The sequence below is a fragment of the Somniosus microcephalus genome, unplaced genomic scaffold (assembly GCF_052327205.1).
Source record: "Somniosus microcephalus isolate GS21.2 unplaced genomic scaffold, FLI_Smic_1.0 unresolved_chr9, whole genome shotgun sequence".
NCBI classification, from domain to species: domain Eukaryota; kingdom Metazoa; phylum Chordata; class Chondrichthyes; order Squaliformes; family Somniosidae; genus Somniosus; species Somniosus microcephalus.
In genome coordinates, this window is record NW_028225187.1 from 10,052,743 (window position 1) to 10,073,176 (window position 20,434).

At 48.3% G+C, this 20,434-nt stretch overlaps 1 pseudogene; it reads right to left on the reverse strand.

Annotated features, from left to right (window-relative positions):
* Positions 1-1,163: 1,163 nt before the first annotated feature.
* Positions 1,164-20,434, reverse strand: part of LOC147084739 (uncharacterized) — a 177,290-nt pseudogene continuing 158,019 nt past the window's right edge.

The following is a 20,434-nucleotide window of genomic DNA, read 5'->3' on the forward strand; positions in this document are numbered from 1 at the left end:
GGTAGTGGAATGTGTTCAGGAGGTTCCTTTTACCAGTTTCACTCTCTGTGTCTCCAATCTGTCCTTCAATCTTCCCCTTCACCCAGTCAATCACTCGGCAGGTGGTTTAATGAAGAAATGGGCCCAGAAACTCCTCCAGGGGCCGAGCTGCCTGTGGGGAGGAGAGACCAGCAACAAAACAGAGAAATATCTCAAATCGCCCATCTTTCTTGCTGTGGGCTTTTCTGAGGAGTTTCAGGATGTCCCCGGGATCTGGAGTCAGGAATTGAGAGAGTGCGGCTACAAACTCTTGGATGGTGAGGTGCGGGAATGTGTACACCATGCTCTGGACAGAATCATCTCTCTCCAGAAGTTCCATCATGAATCCAGACAGGAACTGGGAAGGTTGCAGATTGTACTTGATCAAATCTCCATTTCTAAACACAATCTTCTTCTCGGAGACTCCTGTGAAGGCCATCTCACAAAGCTTCAGTAACACATCACGGGGGCTTTCAATCTCTCGGCCATGGTTTTTCAGAATGTTGTCAATATAGTAGGAATCTAGTTGGGTGATGGTCTTGGGAACTCGCTGCTGTTTCCTGTCTCTTTGTGTAAAGAAGGGACCCAGTGACAGACCGAGGATCCAGCAGTAGCAAGGGTTGTAGCACATGGTGTACAGGATCTCGTTCTCCTCCACATGTTTGAAAACAGCTGCTGCCACCGTCTAATCTTCAAAAAACTTGTTGAAATATTCCTTCCATTCTTCACCAACAAATCCCAGGATTTCAGCCCAGACACTGATCTCAGCCTTTTCCAATAAATGTAATGCAATGGGGCGGCTGGTCACTAGCACTGAACATCCTGGGAGCAGCTTGTGCTGTATTAAACTGTACACAATGTCAGACACTTCACACCAGTCTTCAGGATCTGTGCACATGTGCTGAGGTTCTTTATTTCTCTGATTGTCTGCAAAATCGATGCTGTCCTTAAATTCATCCAAACCATCGAATATAAACAGCAATCCCTCTGGGTTCTTCCAGAGCTCCCTAAGAATATTCCCAAAGTAAGGATACTGATCCAGTATCAGATTCCTCAGGTTTATTCTACAGTTAATAGCGTTCAAATCCCGGAATTTAAAACAGTAATAAAATTGAAAGTTTAGGTATATTTTCCCAGTGGCCCAGTCATGAACAATCTTTTGTACCATTGTAGTTTTTCCAATCCCTGGGACTCCGCTCACTGCTCGTGAACTCCCAGATTTGGATTTTTTCTGGGAAAAACTGCTGTGGAACAATTGATCAGCTCGGATTTTCTCCAGTTCTCAGTCATAGAGTCATAGAGTTTTACAGCACAGAAAGAGGCCCTTCGGCACATCGTGCCTGCGCCGTCCATCAATCCCTGTCCAGTCTAATCCCATTATCCAGCATTTGGTCCATAGCCTTGTATGCAATGGCATTTCAAGTGCTCATCCAAATGCTTCTTGAATGTTGTGAGGGTTCCTGCCTCTACCATCCTTTCAGGCAGTGAGTTCCAGATTCCAACCACCCTCTGGGTGAAAAAATTCCTCCTCAAATCCCCTCTAAATCTCCTGCCCCTTACCCTGAATCTATGCCCCCTTGTTATTGACCCCCCTACTAAGGGGAAAAGTTCCTCTTTATCTACCCTATCTATGCCCCTCATCATTTTGTACACCTCAATCATGTCCCCCCTCAGCCTTCTTTGCTCCAAGGAAAAGAACCCAACCTGTTTAGCCTTTCTTCATAGCTGAGGCGCTCCATCCCAGGTAACATCCTGGTGAATATTATCTGCACCCTCTCCAAAGCAATCCCATCCTTCCTATAGTGAGGCGACCAGAACTGCACACAGTACTCCAGCTGTGGCCTCACCAGCGTTTTGTACAGCTCCATCATAACCTCCCTGCTCTTATATTGTATGCCTCGGCTAATGAAGGCAGGTATCCCATATGCCTTTTAACCACTTTATCTACCTGTTCCACTGCCTTCAGTGATCTATGTACATGTACACCAAGGTCCCTCTGACCCTCAGTACTTCCTGGGGTACTACCACTCATTATGTACTCCCTTGCCTTATTTGTCCGTCCAAAATGCATCACCTCGCACTTTTCAGGGTTAAATTCCATTTGCCACTTTTCCGCCCATCTGACCAACCCGTTTATATCGTCCTGTAGCCTGAGGCTTTCCTCCTCGCAATTTACCATCCCACCAATTTTCGTGTCATCTGCGAACTTACTGATCATACATTTACATTCTCATCCAAATCATTTATGTAGATCACAAACAGCAAGGGACCTAGCACCGATCCCTGAGGAACCCCACTGGACACAGGCTTCCAGTCACAAAACCAACCTTCGACCATCACCCTCTGCCTGCTGCCACTCAGCCAGTTTAGGATCCAACGCGCCAAGGCACCCTGGATCCCATGGGCTCTTACCTTCTTGACCAGTCTCCTATGCGGGACTTTGTCAAAAGCTTTACTGAAGTCCATGTAAACCACATCCACAGCATTCCCCTCATCCACACACCTAGTCACCCCCTCGAAAAATTCAATCAGATTGGTCAGACATGATTTACCCTTGACAAAGCCATGCTGACTATCCCTGATTAATCCTTGCCTCTCCAAGTGGTGACTAATTTTGTCCCTCAGAATTTTTTCCAATAATTTCCCTACCACAGATGTCAGGCTCACTGGCCTATAATTCCCTGGTTTATCCCTGCTACCCTTCTTGAATAATGGTACTAAGTTAGCTGTTCTCCAGTCCTCTGGTACATCCCCTGTGGCCAGAGAGGTTCTGAAAATTTGTGTCATAGCCCCTGCAATCTCCTCCTTTGCCTCACACAACAGCCTGGGATACATCTCGTCTGGGCCTGGGGATTTATCCAATTTTTGGCCTGCTAAAACCGCTAGTACCTCCTCCCTCTCGATGCTAATATGTTCAAGTATGTCACAGTCCCCTTGCCCGATTTCTATGTCTACATCGTCTTTCTCCATAGTGAACACAGATGCAAAAAATTCATTTAACACCCCGCCTACATCATCTGGCTCTACACACAGATTGCCACTATGGTCCCTAATCGGCCCTACCCTTTCCCTGGTTATCCTCTTGCCCTTAATATACTTATAAAACATCTTAGGATTTTCCTTTATTTTGCTCGCCAGTGTTATTTCATGGCCCCTCCTCGCCCTCCTAATTTCTCTTTTAATATGCCCCTGCACTTTTTATACTCCTCTAGGGCTTCCTCCGTTTTTAGTCTTTTGCAACTGCCAAAAGCCCCCCTTTTTTTCCTAATGCATTTTTGTATATCCCTTGTCATCCAAGGTTACCTTTGCTTGTTGGTCCCTCCCTTGACCTTTACAGGAACATGTTGGCGTTGTACTCTCTCTATTTCCCTTCTGAAAGTCTCCCACTGTTTTAATGTGGATTTTTCTATAAGTAGCTGCTCCCAGTCCACTTTGGCCAGAACCTGACTTATCATATTAAAATCGGCCTTCCCCCAAATTAGAACCCTTATTTCCGGGCCGTCTTTGTCTTTTTCCATGACCCCCTTAAATCTCACCGAATTATGGTCACTGTCGCCAAAATGTTCTCCTACTGACACTTCCACCACTTGCCCGGCTACATTCCCTAGAATTAGGTCCAGTACCGCCCCCTCTCTTGTAGGACTTTCCACATGTTGGCTGAAAAAGCTCTCCTGGGTGCACTTTAAGAATTCTGCACCCTCTAAGCCTTTCACACTCTAACTATCCCAATTTCTATTGGGGAAGTTGAAATCCCCCACTATTACTACCCTATTATTTTCGCACTTCTCTGAGATTTGCCTACATATCTGTTCCTCTATCTCCCCCTGACTGTTTGGGAGCCTATAGTACACTCCCAGCAAAGTGCTTGCCCCTTTTTGTTTTTAAGTTCTACCCATATGGCCTCATTAGAGGAACCCGCTAATATATCGTCCCTCCTTACAGCAGTAATTGAATCATTAATTAATATTGCAACACCCCCTCCCCTTTTACACCCCCCTCTGTCTCGCCTGAAGATTCTATACCCCGGAATATTGAGCTGCCAGTCCTGACCCTCCCTCAACCATGTCTCCGTGATAGCAACAATATCGGACTCCCATGTGTTCAACAACAACTTCAGTTCATCCACCTTATTTGCAAGACTCCTTGCATTAAAATAAATGCCTTCCAGGCCTGCCATATTCCCTTTTGCCTTCACATATTTGCTCTGCCTTCCCAGCTGACTTGTTTTTCCCTCCGTATTTGGCTGTAACTCACCCCTACTATCGCTCCACTCTGTATCCCATCCCCCTGCCACGTTAGTTTAAACCTCCCCCAGCAGTGCTAGCAAACCTCCCCGCAAGGATATTGGTTCCCCTCTGGTTCAGGTGTAAACCGTCCGACTTGTACAAGTCCCACCTTTCCCAGATGCAGACCCAGTGATCCAGGAAACTAAAGCCCTCCCTCCTGCACCATCCCTTTATCCACGCATTCATCTGTTCTATCTTCCTATTCCTATACTCACTAGCACGTGGAGATGTTGTTTTCTCCACTCTTCATGGTCTCGGCCTCTTGCCAGCAGTTCATGTTCTACAAGTGCCCGATCGCGAACAGTAGAAATGACCGTTAGCTCAGCGTATCGATCAATCAGCTGGAAAATCTTAACCTTCTCGTTTATTAGGATAGTGTTCACTCTCAGTGTTTCAGTTTGTACCGGGAGTGTTTCCATGTGTTTCTGTTGAACATCTTCAATTAGAACAGACAGAAAATGGTTCTTAATGTTAGTTGTATTGACATAAAACAACTTCTCAATACTATTTAATGTTCAGCAAAATATTGCAAGGTTTAATTCACAGCTTCAATAGAGGTGCGTGCTGAAATTAAATCTCAGTTAATGGAAACCTCACTTGAAAGTGAACAATGGCCGAGAAAAGTTTCAAATCCTCAGTTAATTCTAATATTCAATGAACACGGAGATTTCTATGAAGGTGATATTATCCCTCTGATGATTAATATTATCCGGCCTGCCCTGTGCTTCAGAAATCACGTTACAAATCCACACATGATCCTGTTTATACGACAGTAGATGCTCTAGTGGATCAATCTCTGAAACCGTCTGTGGTGATTCCCTTCAGCAGCAATGGAAAATGGGATTGATTGCTCAGCAAGAAAAATCATGTACAGAAGATCCGCCGTTACTGTATCAGACCGTGGGCAGGTTATCTGGGTTAGTGTGTACACTGGGAGACGGACAGACTGTGAATGGACAGAATTTGCACTGTTACTGCATCAGACCGTGGGCAGGTTACCTGGGTTAGTGTGTACACTGGGAGAGGGACAGACTGTGAATGGACAGAAGTTGCACTGTTACTGAATCAGACCGTGGGCAGGTTATCTGGGTTAGTGTGTACACTGGGAGAGGGACAGACTGTGAATGGACAGAACTTGCACTGTTACTGTATCAGACCGTGGACAGGTTATCTGGGTTAGTGTGTACACTGGGAGAGGGAGAGACTGTGAATGGACAGAACTTGCACTGTTACTGTATCAGACTGTGGGCAGGTTATCTGGGTTAGTGTGTACACTGGGAGAGGGACAGACTGTGAATGGACAGAACTTGCACTGTTACTGTATTCGACCGTCGCAGGTTATCTGGGTTAGTGTGTACACTGGGAGAGGGACAGACTGTGAATGGACAGAACTTGCACTGTTACCGTATCATACGGTGGGCAGGTTATCTGGGTTAGTGTGTACACTGGGAGAGGGACAGACTGTGAATGGACAGAACTTGCACTGTTACTGTATCAAACCGTGGGCATGTTATCTGCGTTAGTGTGTACACTGGGAGAGGGACAGATTGTGAATGGACAGAACTTGCACTGTTACTGTATCAGACCGTGGGCAGGTTATCTGGGTTAGTGTGTACACTGGGAGAGGGACAGACTGTGAATGGACAGAACTTGCACTGTTACTGTATCAGACCGTGGACAGGTTATCTGGGTTAGTGTGTACACTGGGAGAGGGAGAGACTGTGAATGGACAGAACTTGCACTGTTACTGTATCAGACTGTGGGCAGGTTATCTGGGTTAGTGTGTACACTGGGAGAGGGACAGTCTGTGAATGGACAGAACTTGCACTGTTACTGTATTCGACCGTCGCAGGTTATCTGGGTTAGTGTGTACACTGGGAGAGGGACAGACTGTGAATGGACAGAACTTGCACTGTTACCGTATCATACGGTGGGCAGGTTATCTGGGTTAGTGTGTACACTGGGAGAGGGACAGACTGTGAATGGACAGAGCTTGCACTGTTACTGTATCAGACCGTGGGCATGTTATCTGCGTTAGTGTGTACACTGGGAGAGGGACAGACTGTGAATGGACAGAACTTGCACTGTGACTGTATCAGAACGTGGGCAGGTTATCTGTGTTAGCGTATACACTAGGAGAGGGACAGACTGTGAATGGACTGAAATTGCACTGTTACTGTATCAGAACGTGGGCAGGTTAACTGGGTTAGTGCTTACACTGGGGGAGGGACAGACTGTGAATGGACAGAACTTGCACTGTTACTATATCAGACCGTGGGCAGGTTATCTGGGGTAGTGTGTACACTGGGAGAGGGACAGACTGTGAATGGACAGAACTTGCACAGTTACTGTATCAGACCGTGGGCAGGTTATCTCGGTTAGTGTGTACACTGGGAGAGGGACAGACTGTGAATGGACAGAACTTGCACTGTTACTGTATCTGGCCGTGGGCAGGTTATCTGGGTTAATGTGTACACTGGGAGAGGGACAGATTGTGAATGGACAGAACTTGCACTGTTACTGTATCAGACTATGGGCAGGTTATCCGTGTTAGTGTGTACACTGGGAGAGGGACAGACAGTGAATGGACATAACTTGCACTGTTACTGTATCAGACCATGGTTATGTTATCTGGGTTAGTGTGTACACTGGGAGCGGGACAGACTGTGAATGGACAGAACTTGCACTGTTATTGTATCAGACCGTGGGCAGGTTATCTGTGTTAGTGTGTACACTGGGAGAGGGTCAGACTGTAAATGGACAGAACTTGCACTCTTACTGTATCAGACCGTGTGCAGTTTATCTGGTTTAGTTTGTACACTGTGAGCGGGACAGACTGTGAATGGACAGAACTTGCACTGTTACTGTATCAGACCGTGGGCAGGTTATCTGGGTTAGTGTGTACACTGGGAGAGGGACAGACTGTGAATGGACAGAACTTGTACTGTTACTGTAGCAGACCGTGGGCAGGTATTCTGGGTTAGTGTGTACACTGGGAGAGTGACAGACTGTGAATGGACAGAACTTGAACTGTTAATGTATCAGACCGTGGGCAGGTTATCTGGGTTAGTGTGTACACTGGGAGAGGGACAGACTATGAATGGACAGAACTTGCACTGTTACTGTATCAGACCGTGGGCAGGTTATCTGTGTTAGTGTGTACACTGGGAGACGGACAGACTGTGAATGGACAGAACTTGCACTGTTACTGTATCAGACCATGTGCAGGGTATCTGGGTTAGCGTATAAACTGGGAGAGGGACAGACTGTGAATGGACAGAACTTGCACTGTTACTGTATCAGACCGTGGGCAGGTTATCTGTGTTAGTGTGTACACTGGGAGAGGGACAGTCTGTGAATGGACAGAACTTGCACTGTTACTGTATCAGGACGTGGGCAGGTTATCTGGATTAGTGTGTACACTGGGAGAGGGACAGACTGTGAATGGACAGAACGTGCACTGTTACTGTATCAGACCGTGGGCAGGTTATCAGGGTTAGTGTGTACACTGGGAGAGGGGCAGACTGCGAATCGACAGAACTTGCACTTTTACTGTATCAGACCGTGGGCATGTTATCTGGGTTAGTGTGTACACTGGGAGAGGGACAGACTGTGAATGGACAGAACTTTCAGTTAATGTATCAGACTGTGGGCAGTTTATCTGGGTTATTGTGTACACTGGGAGAGGGAGAGACTGTGATTGGACAGAACTTGCAGTTACTGTATCAGACCGCGGGCAGGTTATCTGTGTTAGTGTGTACACTGGGAGAGGGATAGACTGTGAATGGACAGAACTTGCACTGTTACTGTATCAGACCGTGGGCAGGTTATCTGGGTTAGTGTGTACACTGGGAGAGGGACAGACTGTGAATGGACAGAGCTTGTACTGTTACTGTATCAGACCGTGGGCAGGTTATCTGGGTTAGTGTGTACACTGAGAGAGTGACAGACTGTGAATGGACAGATCTTGCACTGTTACTGTATCAGACCGTGGGCAGGTTATCTGGGTTAGTGTGTACACTGGGAGAGGGACAGTCTGTGAATGGACAGAATTTGCACTGTTACCGTATCAGACCGTGGGCAAGTTATCTACGTTAGTGTGTACACTGGGAGAGGGACAGAGTGTGAATGGACAGAACTTGCACTGTTACTGTATCAGACCATGGTTAAGTTATCTGGGTTAGTGCGTACACTGGGAGAGGGACAGACTGTGAATGGTCAGAACTTGCACTCTTACTGTATCAGACCTTGGGCAGGTTAACTGTGTTAGTGTGTCCACTGTGAGAGGGACAGACTGTGAATGGACAGAACTTGCACTGTTACTGTATCAGACCTTGGGCAGGTTATCTGTGTTAGTGTGTACATTGGGAGAGAGACAGACTGTGAATGGACAGAATTTGCACTCTTACTGTATCAGACCGTGTGCAGTTTATCTGGTTTAGTTTGTACACTGGGAGCGGGGCAGACTGTGAATGGACAGAACTTGCACTGTTACTGTATCAGACCGTGTGCAGTTTATCTGGTTTAGTTTGTACACTGGGAGCGGGGCAGACTGTGAATGGACAGAACTTGCACTGTTACTGTATCAGACCGTGGGCAGGTTATCTGGGTTAGTGTGTACACTGGGAGAGGGACAGACTATGAATGGACAGAACTTGCACTGTTACTGTATCAGACCATGGGCAGGTTATCTGGGTTAGTGTGTACACTGGGAGAGGGACAGACTGTGAATGGACAGAACTTGCACTGTTACTGTATCAGACCGTGGGCATGTTACCTGGGTTAGTGTGTAAACTGGGAGAGGGACAGACTGTGAATGGACAGTACTTGCACTGTTACTGTATCAGACCGTGGGCAGGTTATCTGTTTTAGTGTGTACACTGGGAGAGGGACAGACTGTGAATGGACAGTACTTGCACTGTTACTGTATCAGACCGTGGGCAGGTTATCTGGGTTAGTGTGTACACTGGGAGAGGGACAGACTGTGAATGGACAGAACGTGCACTGTTACTGTATCAGACCGTGGGCAGGTTATCAGTGTTATTGTGTACACTGGGAGAGGGGCAGACTGCGAATGGGCAGAACTTGCACTGTTACTGTATCAGACCGTGGGCATGTTATCTGGGTTAGTGTGTACACTGGGAGAGGGACAGACTGTGAATGGACATAACTTGCAGTTAATGTATCAGACTGTGGGCAGGTCATCTGGGTTAGTGTGTACACTGGGAGAGGGAGAGACTGAATGGACAGAACTTGCACTGTTACTGTATCAGACCGTGGGCAGGTTATCTGGGTTAGTGTGTACCCTGGGAGAGGGCCAGACAGTGAATGGACAGAACGAGCACTGTTACTATATCGGACCATGGGCAGGTTATCTGGTTTAGTGTATACACTGGGAGAGGGACAGACTGTGAATGGACAGAACTTGCACTGTTAATGTATCAGACCGTGGGCAGGTTATCTGGCTTAGTGTGTTCACTGGGAGAGGTACAGACTGTGAATGGACAGAACGTGCACTGTTACTGTATCAGACCGTGGGCAGGTTATCTGGGTTAGAGTGTTCACTGGGAGAGGGACAGACTGTGAATGGACAGAACTTGCACTGTTACTGTATCAGACCGTGGGCAGGTTATCTGGGTTGGCGTGTACACTGGGAGAGGGACAGAGTGTGAATGGACAGAATTTGCACTGTTACTGTATCAGACCGTGGGCAGGTTAGCTGGGTTAGTGTGTACACTGGGAGAGGGACAGACTGTGAATGGACAGAACTTGCACTTTTACTGTATCAGAACGTGGGCAGGTTATCTGGGGTAGTGTGTACACTGGGACAGGGACAGACAGTGACTGGACAGAACTTGCACTTTTACTGTATCAGACCGTGGGCTGGTTATCTGGGTTTGTGTGTACACTGGGAGAGGGACAGACTGTGAATGGACAGAACTTGCACTGTTACTGTATCAGACCGTGTGCAGTTTATTTGGTTTAGTTTGTACACCGGGAGCGGGGCAGACTGTGAATGGACAGAACTTGCACTGTTACTGTATCAGACCGTGGGCAGTTTATCTGGGTTAGTGTGTACACTGGGAGAGGGACAGACTGTGAATTGACAGAACTTGTACTGTTACTATATCAGACCGTGGGCAGGTTATGTGGGTTAGTGTGTACACTGGGAGAGTGACAGACTGTGAATGGACAGAACTTGCACTGTTACTGAATCAGACCGTGGGCAGGTTATCTGGGTTAGTGTGTACACTGGGAGAGGGACAGACTGTGAATGGACAGAACTTGCACTGTTACTGTATCAGACCATGGGCATGTTATCTGGGTTAGTGTGTACACTGGGAGAGGGACAGACTGTGAATGGACAGAACTTGCACTGTTACTGTATCAGACCGTGGGCAGGTTATCTGGGTTAGTGTGTAAACTGGGAGAGGGACAGACTGTGAATGGACAGAACTTGCACTGTTACTGTATCAGACCGTGGGCAGGTTATCTGTGTTCGTGTGTACACTGGGTGAGGGACAGACTGTGAATGGACAGAACTTGCATTGTTACTGTATCAGACCGTGGGCAGGTTATCTGGGTTAGTGTGTACACTGGGAGAGGGACAGACTGTGAATGGACAGAACGTGCACTGTTACTGTTTCAGACCGTGGGCAGGTTATCAGTGTTAGTGTGTACACTGGGAGAGGGGCAGCCTGCGAATGGACAGAACGAGCACTGTTACTGTATCGGACCATGGGCAGGTTATCTGGTTTAGTGTATACACTGGGAGAGGGACAGACTGTGAATGGACATAACTTGCAGTTAATGTATCAGACTGTGGGCAGGTTATCTGGCTTAGTGTGTACACTGGGAGAGGTACAGACTGTGAATGGACAGAACGTGCACTGTTACTGTATCAGACCGTGGGCAGGTTATCTGGGTTAGTGTGTTCACTGGGAGAGGGACAGAATGTGAATGGACAGAACTTACACTGTTACTGTATCAGACCGTGGGCAGGTTATCTGGCTTAGTGTGTACACTGGGAGAGGTACAGACTGTGAATGGACAGAACGTGCACTGTTACTGTATCAGACCGTGGGCAGGTTATCTGGGTTAGTGTGTTCACTGGGAGAGGGACAGACTGTGAATGGACAGAACTTGCACTGTTACTGTATCAGACCGTGGGCAGGTTATCTGGGTTGGTGTGTACACTGGGAGAGGGACAGACTGTGAATGGACAGAACTTGCACTGTTACTGTATCAGACCGTGGGCAGGTTAGCTGCGTTAGTGTGTACACTGGGAGAGGGACAGACTGTGAATGGACAGAACTTGCACTGTTACTGTATCAGACCGTGGGCAGGTTATCTGGGTTGGTGTGTACACTGGGAGAGGGACAGACTGTGAATGGACAGAACTTGCACTGTTACTGTATCAGACCGTGGGCAGGTTATCAGTATTAGTGTGTACACTGGGGGAGGGACAGACTGTGAATGGACAGAACTTGCACTGTTACTGTATCAGACCGTGGGCAGGTTATCTGGGGTAGTGCGTACACTGGGACAGGGAAAGACAGTGACTGGACAGAACTTGCACTTTTACTGTATCAGACCTTTGGCTGGTTATCTGGGTTTGTGTGTACACTGGGAGAGGGACAGAATGTGAATGGACAGAACTTACACTGTTACTGTATCAGACCGTGGGCAGGTTATCTGGGTTAGTGTGCACACTGGGAGAGGGACAGACTGTGAATGGACAGAACCTGCACTGTTACTGTATCAGACCGTGGGCAGCTTATCTGGGTTAATGTGTACACTGGGAGAGGGACAGATTGTGAATGGACAGAACGTGCACTGTTACTGTATCAGACCGTGGGCAGGTTATCAGTGTGAGTGTGTACACTGGGAGAGGGGCAGACTGCGAATGGACAGATCTTGCACTCTTGCTTTATCAGACCGTGGGCAGGTTATCTGGGTTAGTGTGTGCACTTGGAGAGGGACAGACTGTGAATGGACAGAACTTGCACTGTGACTGTATCAGAACGTGGGCAGGTTAACTGCGTTAGTGCTTACACTGGGGGAGGGACAGACTGTGAATGGACAGACCTTGCACTGTTACTGTATCAGACCGTGGGCAGGTTATCTGGGGTAGTGTGTACACTGGGACAGGGACAGACAGTGACTGGACAGAACTTGCACTTTTACTTTATCAGCCCGTGGGCAGGTTATCTGGGTTTGTGTGTACACTGGGAGAGGGACAGACTGTGAATGGACAGAACTTGCACTGTTACTGTATCAGACCGTGGGCAGGTTATCTGGGTTAGTGTGTGCACTTGGAGAGGGACAGACTGTGAATGGACAGAACTTGCACTGTTACTGTATCAGACCGTGGGCAGGTTATCTGAGTTAATGTGTACACTGGGAGAGGGACAAACTGTGAATGGACAGAACTTGCACTGTTACTGTATCAGACCATGGGCAGGTTATCTGCGTTAGTGTGTACACTGGGATAGGGACAGTCTGTGAATGGACAGAATTTGCACTGTTACTGTATCAGTCCGTGGGCAGGTTATCTACGTTAGTGTGTACATTGGGAGAGGGACAGACTGTGAATGGACAGAACTTGCACTGTTACTGTATCAGACCGTGGTTAAGTTATCTGGGTTAGTGTGTACACTGGGAGAGGGACAGACTGTGAATGGTCAGAATTTGCACTGTTACTGCATCAGACCATGGGCAGGTTATCTGTGTTAGTGTGTCCACTGGGAGAGGGACAGCTGTGAATGGACAGAACCTGCACTGTTACTGTATCAGACCGTGATCAGGTTATCTGTGTTAGTGTGTACACTGGGAGAGGGACAGACTGTGAATGGACAGAACTTGCACTCTTACTGTATCAGACGGTGTGCAGTTTATCTGGTTTCGTTTGTACACTGGGAGCGGGACAATCTGTGAATGGACAGAACTTGCACTGTTACTGTATCAGACAGTGGGCAGGTTACCTGGGTTAGTGTGTACACTGGGAGAGGGACAGACTGTGAATGGACAGAACTTGTACTGTCACTGTATCAGACCGTGGGCGGGTTATCTGGGTTAGTGTGTACACTGGGAAAGTGACAGACTGTGAATGGACAGAACTTGCACTGTTACTGAATCAGACCGTGGGCAGGTTATCTGGGTTAGTGTGTACACTGGGAGAGGGACAGACTATGAATGGACAGAACTTGCACTGCTACTGTATCAGACCGTGGGCAGGTTATCTGTGTTAGTGTGTACACTGGGAGAGGGACAGATTGTGAATGGACAGAACTTGCACTGTTACTGTATCAGACCGTGGGCAGGTTATCTGGGTAAGTGTGTACACTGGGAGAGGGACAGACTGTGAATGGACAGAACGTGCACTGTTACTGTATCAGACCGTGGGCAGGTTATCAGTGTTAGTGTGTACACTGGGAGAGGGGCAGACTGCGAATGGACAGAACTTGCACTGTTACTGTATCAGACCGTGGGCATGTTATCTGGGTTAGTGTGTACACTGGGAGAGGGACAGACTGTGAATGGACATAACTTGCAGTTAATGTATCAGACTGTGGGCAGGTTATCTGGGTTAGTGTGTACACTGGGAGAGGGATAGACTGAATGGACAGAACTTGCACTGTTCCTGTATCAGACCGTGGGCAGGTTATCTGGGTTAGTGTGTACCCTGAGAGAGGGCCAGACAGTGAATGGACAGAACGAGCACTGTTACTGTATCGGACCATGGGCAGGTTATCTGGTTTAGTGTATACACTGGGAGAGGGACAGGCTGTGAATGGACAGAACTTGCACTGTTAATGTATCAGACCGTGGGCAGGTTATCTGGGTTAGTGTGTACACTGGGAGAGGTACAGACTGTGAATGGACAGAACTTGCAATGTTACTGTATCAGACCGGGGGCAGCTTATCTGGGTTATTGTGTTCACTGGGAGAGGGACAGACTGTGAATGGACAGAACTTGCACTGTTACTGTATCAGACCGTGGGCAGGTTATCTGGGTTGGTGTGTACACTGGGAAAGGGACAGAGTGTGAATGGACAGAATTTGCACTGTTACTGTATCAGACCGTGGGCAGGTTAGCTGGGTTAGTGTGTACACTGGGAGAGGGACAGACTGTGAATGGACAGAACTTGCACTGTTACTGTATCAGACCGTGGGCAGGTTATCTGGGGTAGTGTGCACACTGGCACAGGGACAGACAGTGACTGGACAGAACTTGCACTTTTACTGTATCAGACCGTGGGCTGGTTATCTGGGTTTGTGTGGACACTGGGAGAGGGACAGACTGTGAATGGACAGAACTTGCACTGTTACTGTATCAGACCGTGGGCAGGTTATCTGGGTTAGTGTGTACACTGGGAGAGGGTCAGACTGTGAATGGACAGAACTTGCACTGTTACTGTATCAGACCGTGGGCAGGTTATCTGTGTTAGTGTGTACACTGGGAGAGTGACAGACTGTGAATGGACAGAACTTGCACTGTTACTGTATCAGACCGTGGGCAGGTTATCTGGGTTAGTGTCTACACTGGGAGAGGGACAGACTGTGAATGGACAGAACTTGCACTGTTACTGTATCAGACCGTGGGCAGGTTATCAGTGTTAGTGTGTACACTGGGAGAGGGGCAGACTGCGAATGGACAGAACTTGCACTGTTACTGTATCAGACCGTGGGCATGTTATCTGGGTTAGTGTGTACACTGGGAGAGGGACAGGCTGTGAATGGACATAACTTGCAGTTAATGTATCAGACTGTGGGCAGGTTATCTGGGTTAGTGTGTACACTGGGAGAGGGAGAGACTGTGAATGGACAGAACTTGCAGTTACTGTATCAGACCGCGGGCAGTTTATCTGGGTTAGTGTGTACACTGGGAGAGGGATAGACAGAATGGACAGAACTTCCACTGTTACTGTATCAGACCGTGGGCAGGTTATCTGGGTTAGTGTGTACCCTGGGAGAGGGCCAGACAGTGTATGGACAGAACGAGCACTGTTACTGTGTCGGACCATGGGCAGGTTATCTGGTTTATTGTTTCCACTGGGAGAGGGACAGACTGTGAATGGACAGAACTTGCACTGTTAATGTATCAGACCGTGGGCAGGTTATCTGGGTTAGTGTGTACACTGGGAGAGGTACAGACTGTGAATGGACAGAACATGCACTGTTACTGTATCAGACCGTGGGTAGGTTATCTGGGTTTGTGTGTTCAATGGGAGAGGGACAGACTGTGAATGGACAGAACTTGCACTGTTACTGTATCAGACCGTGGGCAGGTTATCTGGGTTAGTGTGTACCCTGGGAGAGGGCCAGACAGTGAATGGACAGAACGAGCACTGTTACTGTATCGGACCATGGGCAGGTTATCTGGTTTAGTGTATACACTGGGAGAGGGACAGACTGTGAATGGACAGAACTTGCACTGTTAATGTATCAGACCGTGGGCAGGTTATCTGGTTTAGTGTATACACTGGGAGAGGGACAGACTGTGAATGGACAGAATGTGCACTGTTACTGTATCAGACCGTGGGCAGGTTATCTGGGTTAGTGTGTTCACTGGGAGAGTGACAGACTGTGAATGGACAGAACTTGCACTGTTACAGTATCAGACCGTGGGCAGGTTATCTGGGTTGGTGTGTACACTGGGAGAAGGACAGACTGTGAATGGACAGAACTTGCACTGTTACTGTATCAGACCGTGGGCAGGTTATCTGGGTTAGTGTGTACACTGGGAGAGGGACAGACTGTGAATGGACAGAACTTGCACTGTTACTGTATCAGACCGTGGGCAGGTTATCTGGGGTAGTGTGTACACTGGGACAGGGAAAGACAGTGACTGGACAGAACTTGCACTTTTACTGTATCAGACCGTTGGCTGGTTATCTGGGTTTGTGTGTACACTGGGAGAGGGACAGACTGTGAATGGACAGAACTTGCACTATTACTGTATCAGACCGTGGGCAGGTTATCTGGGTTAGTGTGCACACTGGGAGAGGGACAGACTGTGAATGGACAGAACTTGCACTGTTACTGTATCAGACCGTGGGCAGCTTATCTGGGTTAATGTGTACACTGGGAGAGGGACAGATTGTGAATGGACAGAACGTGCACTGTTACTGTATCAGACCGTGGGCAGGTTATCAGTGTGAGTGTGTACACTGGGAGAGGGGCAGACTGCGAATGGACAGAACTTGCTCTGTTACTGTATCAGACCGTGGGCATGTTATCTGGGTTAGTGTGAACACTGGGAGAGGGACAGGCTGTGAATGGACATAACTTGCAGTTAATGTATCAGACTGTGGGCAGGTTATCTGGGTTAGTGTGTACACTGGGAGAGGGAGAGACTGTGAATGGACAGAACTTGCAGTTACTGTATCAGACCGCGGGCCGGTTATCTGGGTTAGTGTGTACACTGGGAGAGGGATAGACTGAATGGACAGAACTTCCACTGTTACTGTATAAGACCGTGGGCAGGTTATCTGGGTTAGTGTGTACCCTGGGAGAGGGCCAGACAGTGTATGGACAGAACGAGCACTGTTACTGTGTCGGACCATGGGCAGGTTATCTGGTTTAGTGTATAAACTGGGAGAGGGACAGACTGTGAATGGACAGAACTTGCACTGTTAATGTATCAGACCGTGGGCAGGTTATCTGGGTTAGTGTGTACACTGGGAGAGGTACAGACTGTGAATGGACAGAACATGCACTGTTACTGTAACAGACCGTGGGCAGGTTATCTGGCTTAGTGTGTACACTGGGAGAGGTACAGACTGTGAATGGACAGAACATGCACTGTTACTGTATCAGACCGTGGGCAGGTTATCTGGCTTAGTGTGTACACTGGGAGAGGGACAGACTGTGAATGGACAGAACGTGCACTGTTACTGTATCAGACCGTGGGCAGGTTATCTGGGTTAGTGTGTTCACTGGGAGAGGGACAGACTGTGAATGGACAGAACTTGCACTGTTACTGTATCAGACCGTGGGCAGGTTATCTGGGTTGGTGTGTACACTGGGAGAGGGACAGAGTGTGAATGGACAGAACTTGCACTGTTACTGTATCAGACCGTGGGCAGGTTATCTGGGTTGGTGTGTACACTGGGAGAGGGACAGAGTGTGAATGGACAGAATTTGCACTGTTACTGTATCAGACCGTGGGCAGGTTAGCTGGGTTAGTGTGTACACTGGGAGAGGGACAGACTGTGAATGGACAGAACTTGCACTGTTACTGTATCAGACCGTGGGCAGGTTATCAGTGTTAGTGTGTACACTGGGAGAGGGGCAGACTGCGAATGGACAGAACTTGCACTGTTACTGTATCAGAACGTGGGTAGGTTATCTGGGTTTGTGTGTTCACTGGGAGAGGGACAGACTGTGAATGGACAGAACTTGCACTGTTACTGTATCAGACCGTGGGCAGGTTATCTGGGTTAGTGTGTACCCTGGGAGAGTGCCAGACAGTGAATGGACAGAACGAGCACTGTTACTGTATCGGACCATGGGCAGTTTATCTGGTTTAGTGTATACACTGGGAGAGGGACAGACTGTGAATGGACAGAACTTGCACTGTTAATGTATCAGACCGTGGGCAGGTTATCTGGCTTAGTGTGTACACTGGGAGAGGTACAGACTGTGAATGGACAGAACGTGCACTGTTACTGTATCAGACCGTGGGCAGGTTATCTGGGTTAGTGTGTTCACTGGGAGAGGGACAGACTGTGAATGGACAGAACTTGCACTGTTACTGTATCAGACCGTGGGCAGGTTATCTGGGTTGGTGTGTACACTGGGAGAGGGACAGACTGTGAATGGACAGAACTTGCACTGTTACTGTATCAGACCGTGGGCAGGTTATCTGGGTTAGTGTGTTCACTGGGAGAGGGACAGACTGTGAATGGACAGATCTTGCACTGTTACTGTATCAGACCGTGGGCAGGTTAGCTGCGTTAGTGTGCACACTGGGAGAGGTACAGACAGTGAATGGACAGAACTTGCACTGTTACTGTATCAGACAAGGGGCAGGTTATCTGGGTTGGTGTGTACACTGGGAGAGGGACAGACTGTGAATGGACAGAACTTGCACTGTTACTGTATCAGACCGTGGACAGGTTATCTGGGTTAGTGTGTACACTGGGAGAGGGACAGACTGTGAATGGACAGAACTTGCACTGTTACTGTATCAGACCGTGGGCAGGTTATCTGGGGTAGTGTGTACACTGGGACAGGGAAAGACAGTGACTGGACAGAACTTGCACTGTTACTGTATCAGACCGTGGGCAGCTTATCTGGGTTAATGTGTACACTGGGAGAGGGACAGATTGTGAATGGACAGAACGTGCACTGTTACTGTATCAGACCGTGGGCAGGTTATCAGTGTGAGTGTGTACACTGGGAGAGGGGCAGACTGCGAATGGACAGATCTTGCACTCTTGCTTTATCAGACCGTGGGCATGTTATCTGGGTTAGTGTGTACACTGGGAGAGGGACAGACTGTGAATGGACAGAACTTGCAGTTAATGTATCAGACTGTGGGCAGGTTATCTGGTTTAGTGTGTACACTGGGAGAGGGAGAGACTGTGAATGGGCAGAACTTGCAGTTACTGTATCAGACCGTGGGCAGGTTACCTGGGTTAGTGTGTACACTGGGAGAGGGACAGAATGCGAATGGACTGAACTTGCACTGTTACTGTATCAGAACGTGGGCAGGTTAACTGCATTAGTGCTTACACTGGGGGAGGGACAGACTGTGAATGGACAGACCTTGCACTGTTACTGTATCAGACCGTGGGGAGGTTATCTGGGGTAGTGTGTACACTGGGACAGGGACAGACAGTGACTCGACAGAACTTGCACTTTTACTTTATCAGCCCGTGGGCAGGTTATCTGGGTTAGTGTGTACACTGGGAGAGGGACAGACTGTGAATGGACAGAACTTGCACTGTTACTGTATCAGACCGTGGGCAGGTTATCTGGGTTAGTGTGTGCACTTGGAGAGGGACAGACTGTGAATGGACAGAACTTGCACTGTTACTGTATCAGACCGTGGGCAGGTTATCTGAATTAATGTGTACACTGGGAGAGGGACAAACTGTGAATGGACAGAACTTGCACTGTTACTGTATCGGACCATGGGCAGGTTATCTGTGTCAGTGTGTACACTGGGATAGGGACAGTCTGTGAATGGACAGAATTTGCACTGTTACTGTATCAGACCGTGGGCAGGTTATCTACGTTAGTGTGTACACTGGGAGAGGGACAGACTGTGAATGGACAGAACTTGCACTGTTACTGTATCACACCGTGGTTAAGTTATCTGGGTTAGTGTGTACACTGGGAGAGGGACAGACTGTGAATGGTCAGAATTTGCACTGTTACTGCATCAGACCATGGGCAGGTTATCTGTGTTAGTGTGTCCACTGGGAGAGGGACAGACTGTGAATGGACAGAACCTGCACTGTTACTGTATCAGACCGTGGGCAGGTTATCTGTGTTAGTGTGTACACTGGGAGAGGGACAGACTGTGAATGGACAGAACTTGCACTCTTACTGTATCAGACCGTGTGCAGTTTATCTGGTTTAGTTTGTACACTGGGAGCGGGACAGTCTGTGAATGGACAGAACTTGCACTGTTACTGTATCAGACCGTGGGCAGGTTACCTGGGTTAGTGTGTACACTGGGAGAGGGACAGACTGTGAATGGACAGAACTTGTACTGTCACTGTATCAGACCGTGGGCAGGTTATCTGGGTTAGTGTGTACACTGGGAGAGTGACAGACTGTGAATGGACAGAACTTGCACTGTTACTGAATCAGACCGTGGGCAGGTTATCTGGGTTAGTGTGTACACTGGGAGAGGGACAGACTGTGAATGGACAGAACGTGCACTGTTACTGTATCAGACCGTGGGCAGGTTATCTGGGTTAGTGTGTACACTGGGAGAGGGACAGACTGTGAATGGACAGAACGTGCACTGTTACTGTATCAGACCGTGGGCAGGTTATCAGTGTTAGTGTGTACACTGGGAGAGGGGCAGACTGCGAATGGACAGAACGTGCACTGTTACTGTATCAGACCGTGGGCAGGTTATCAGTGTTAGTGTGTACACTGGGAGAGGG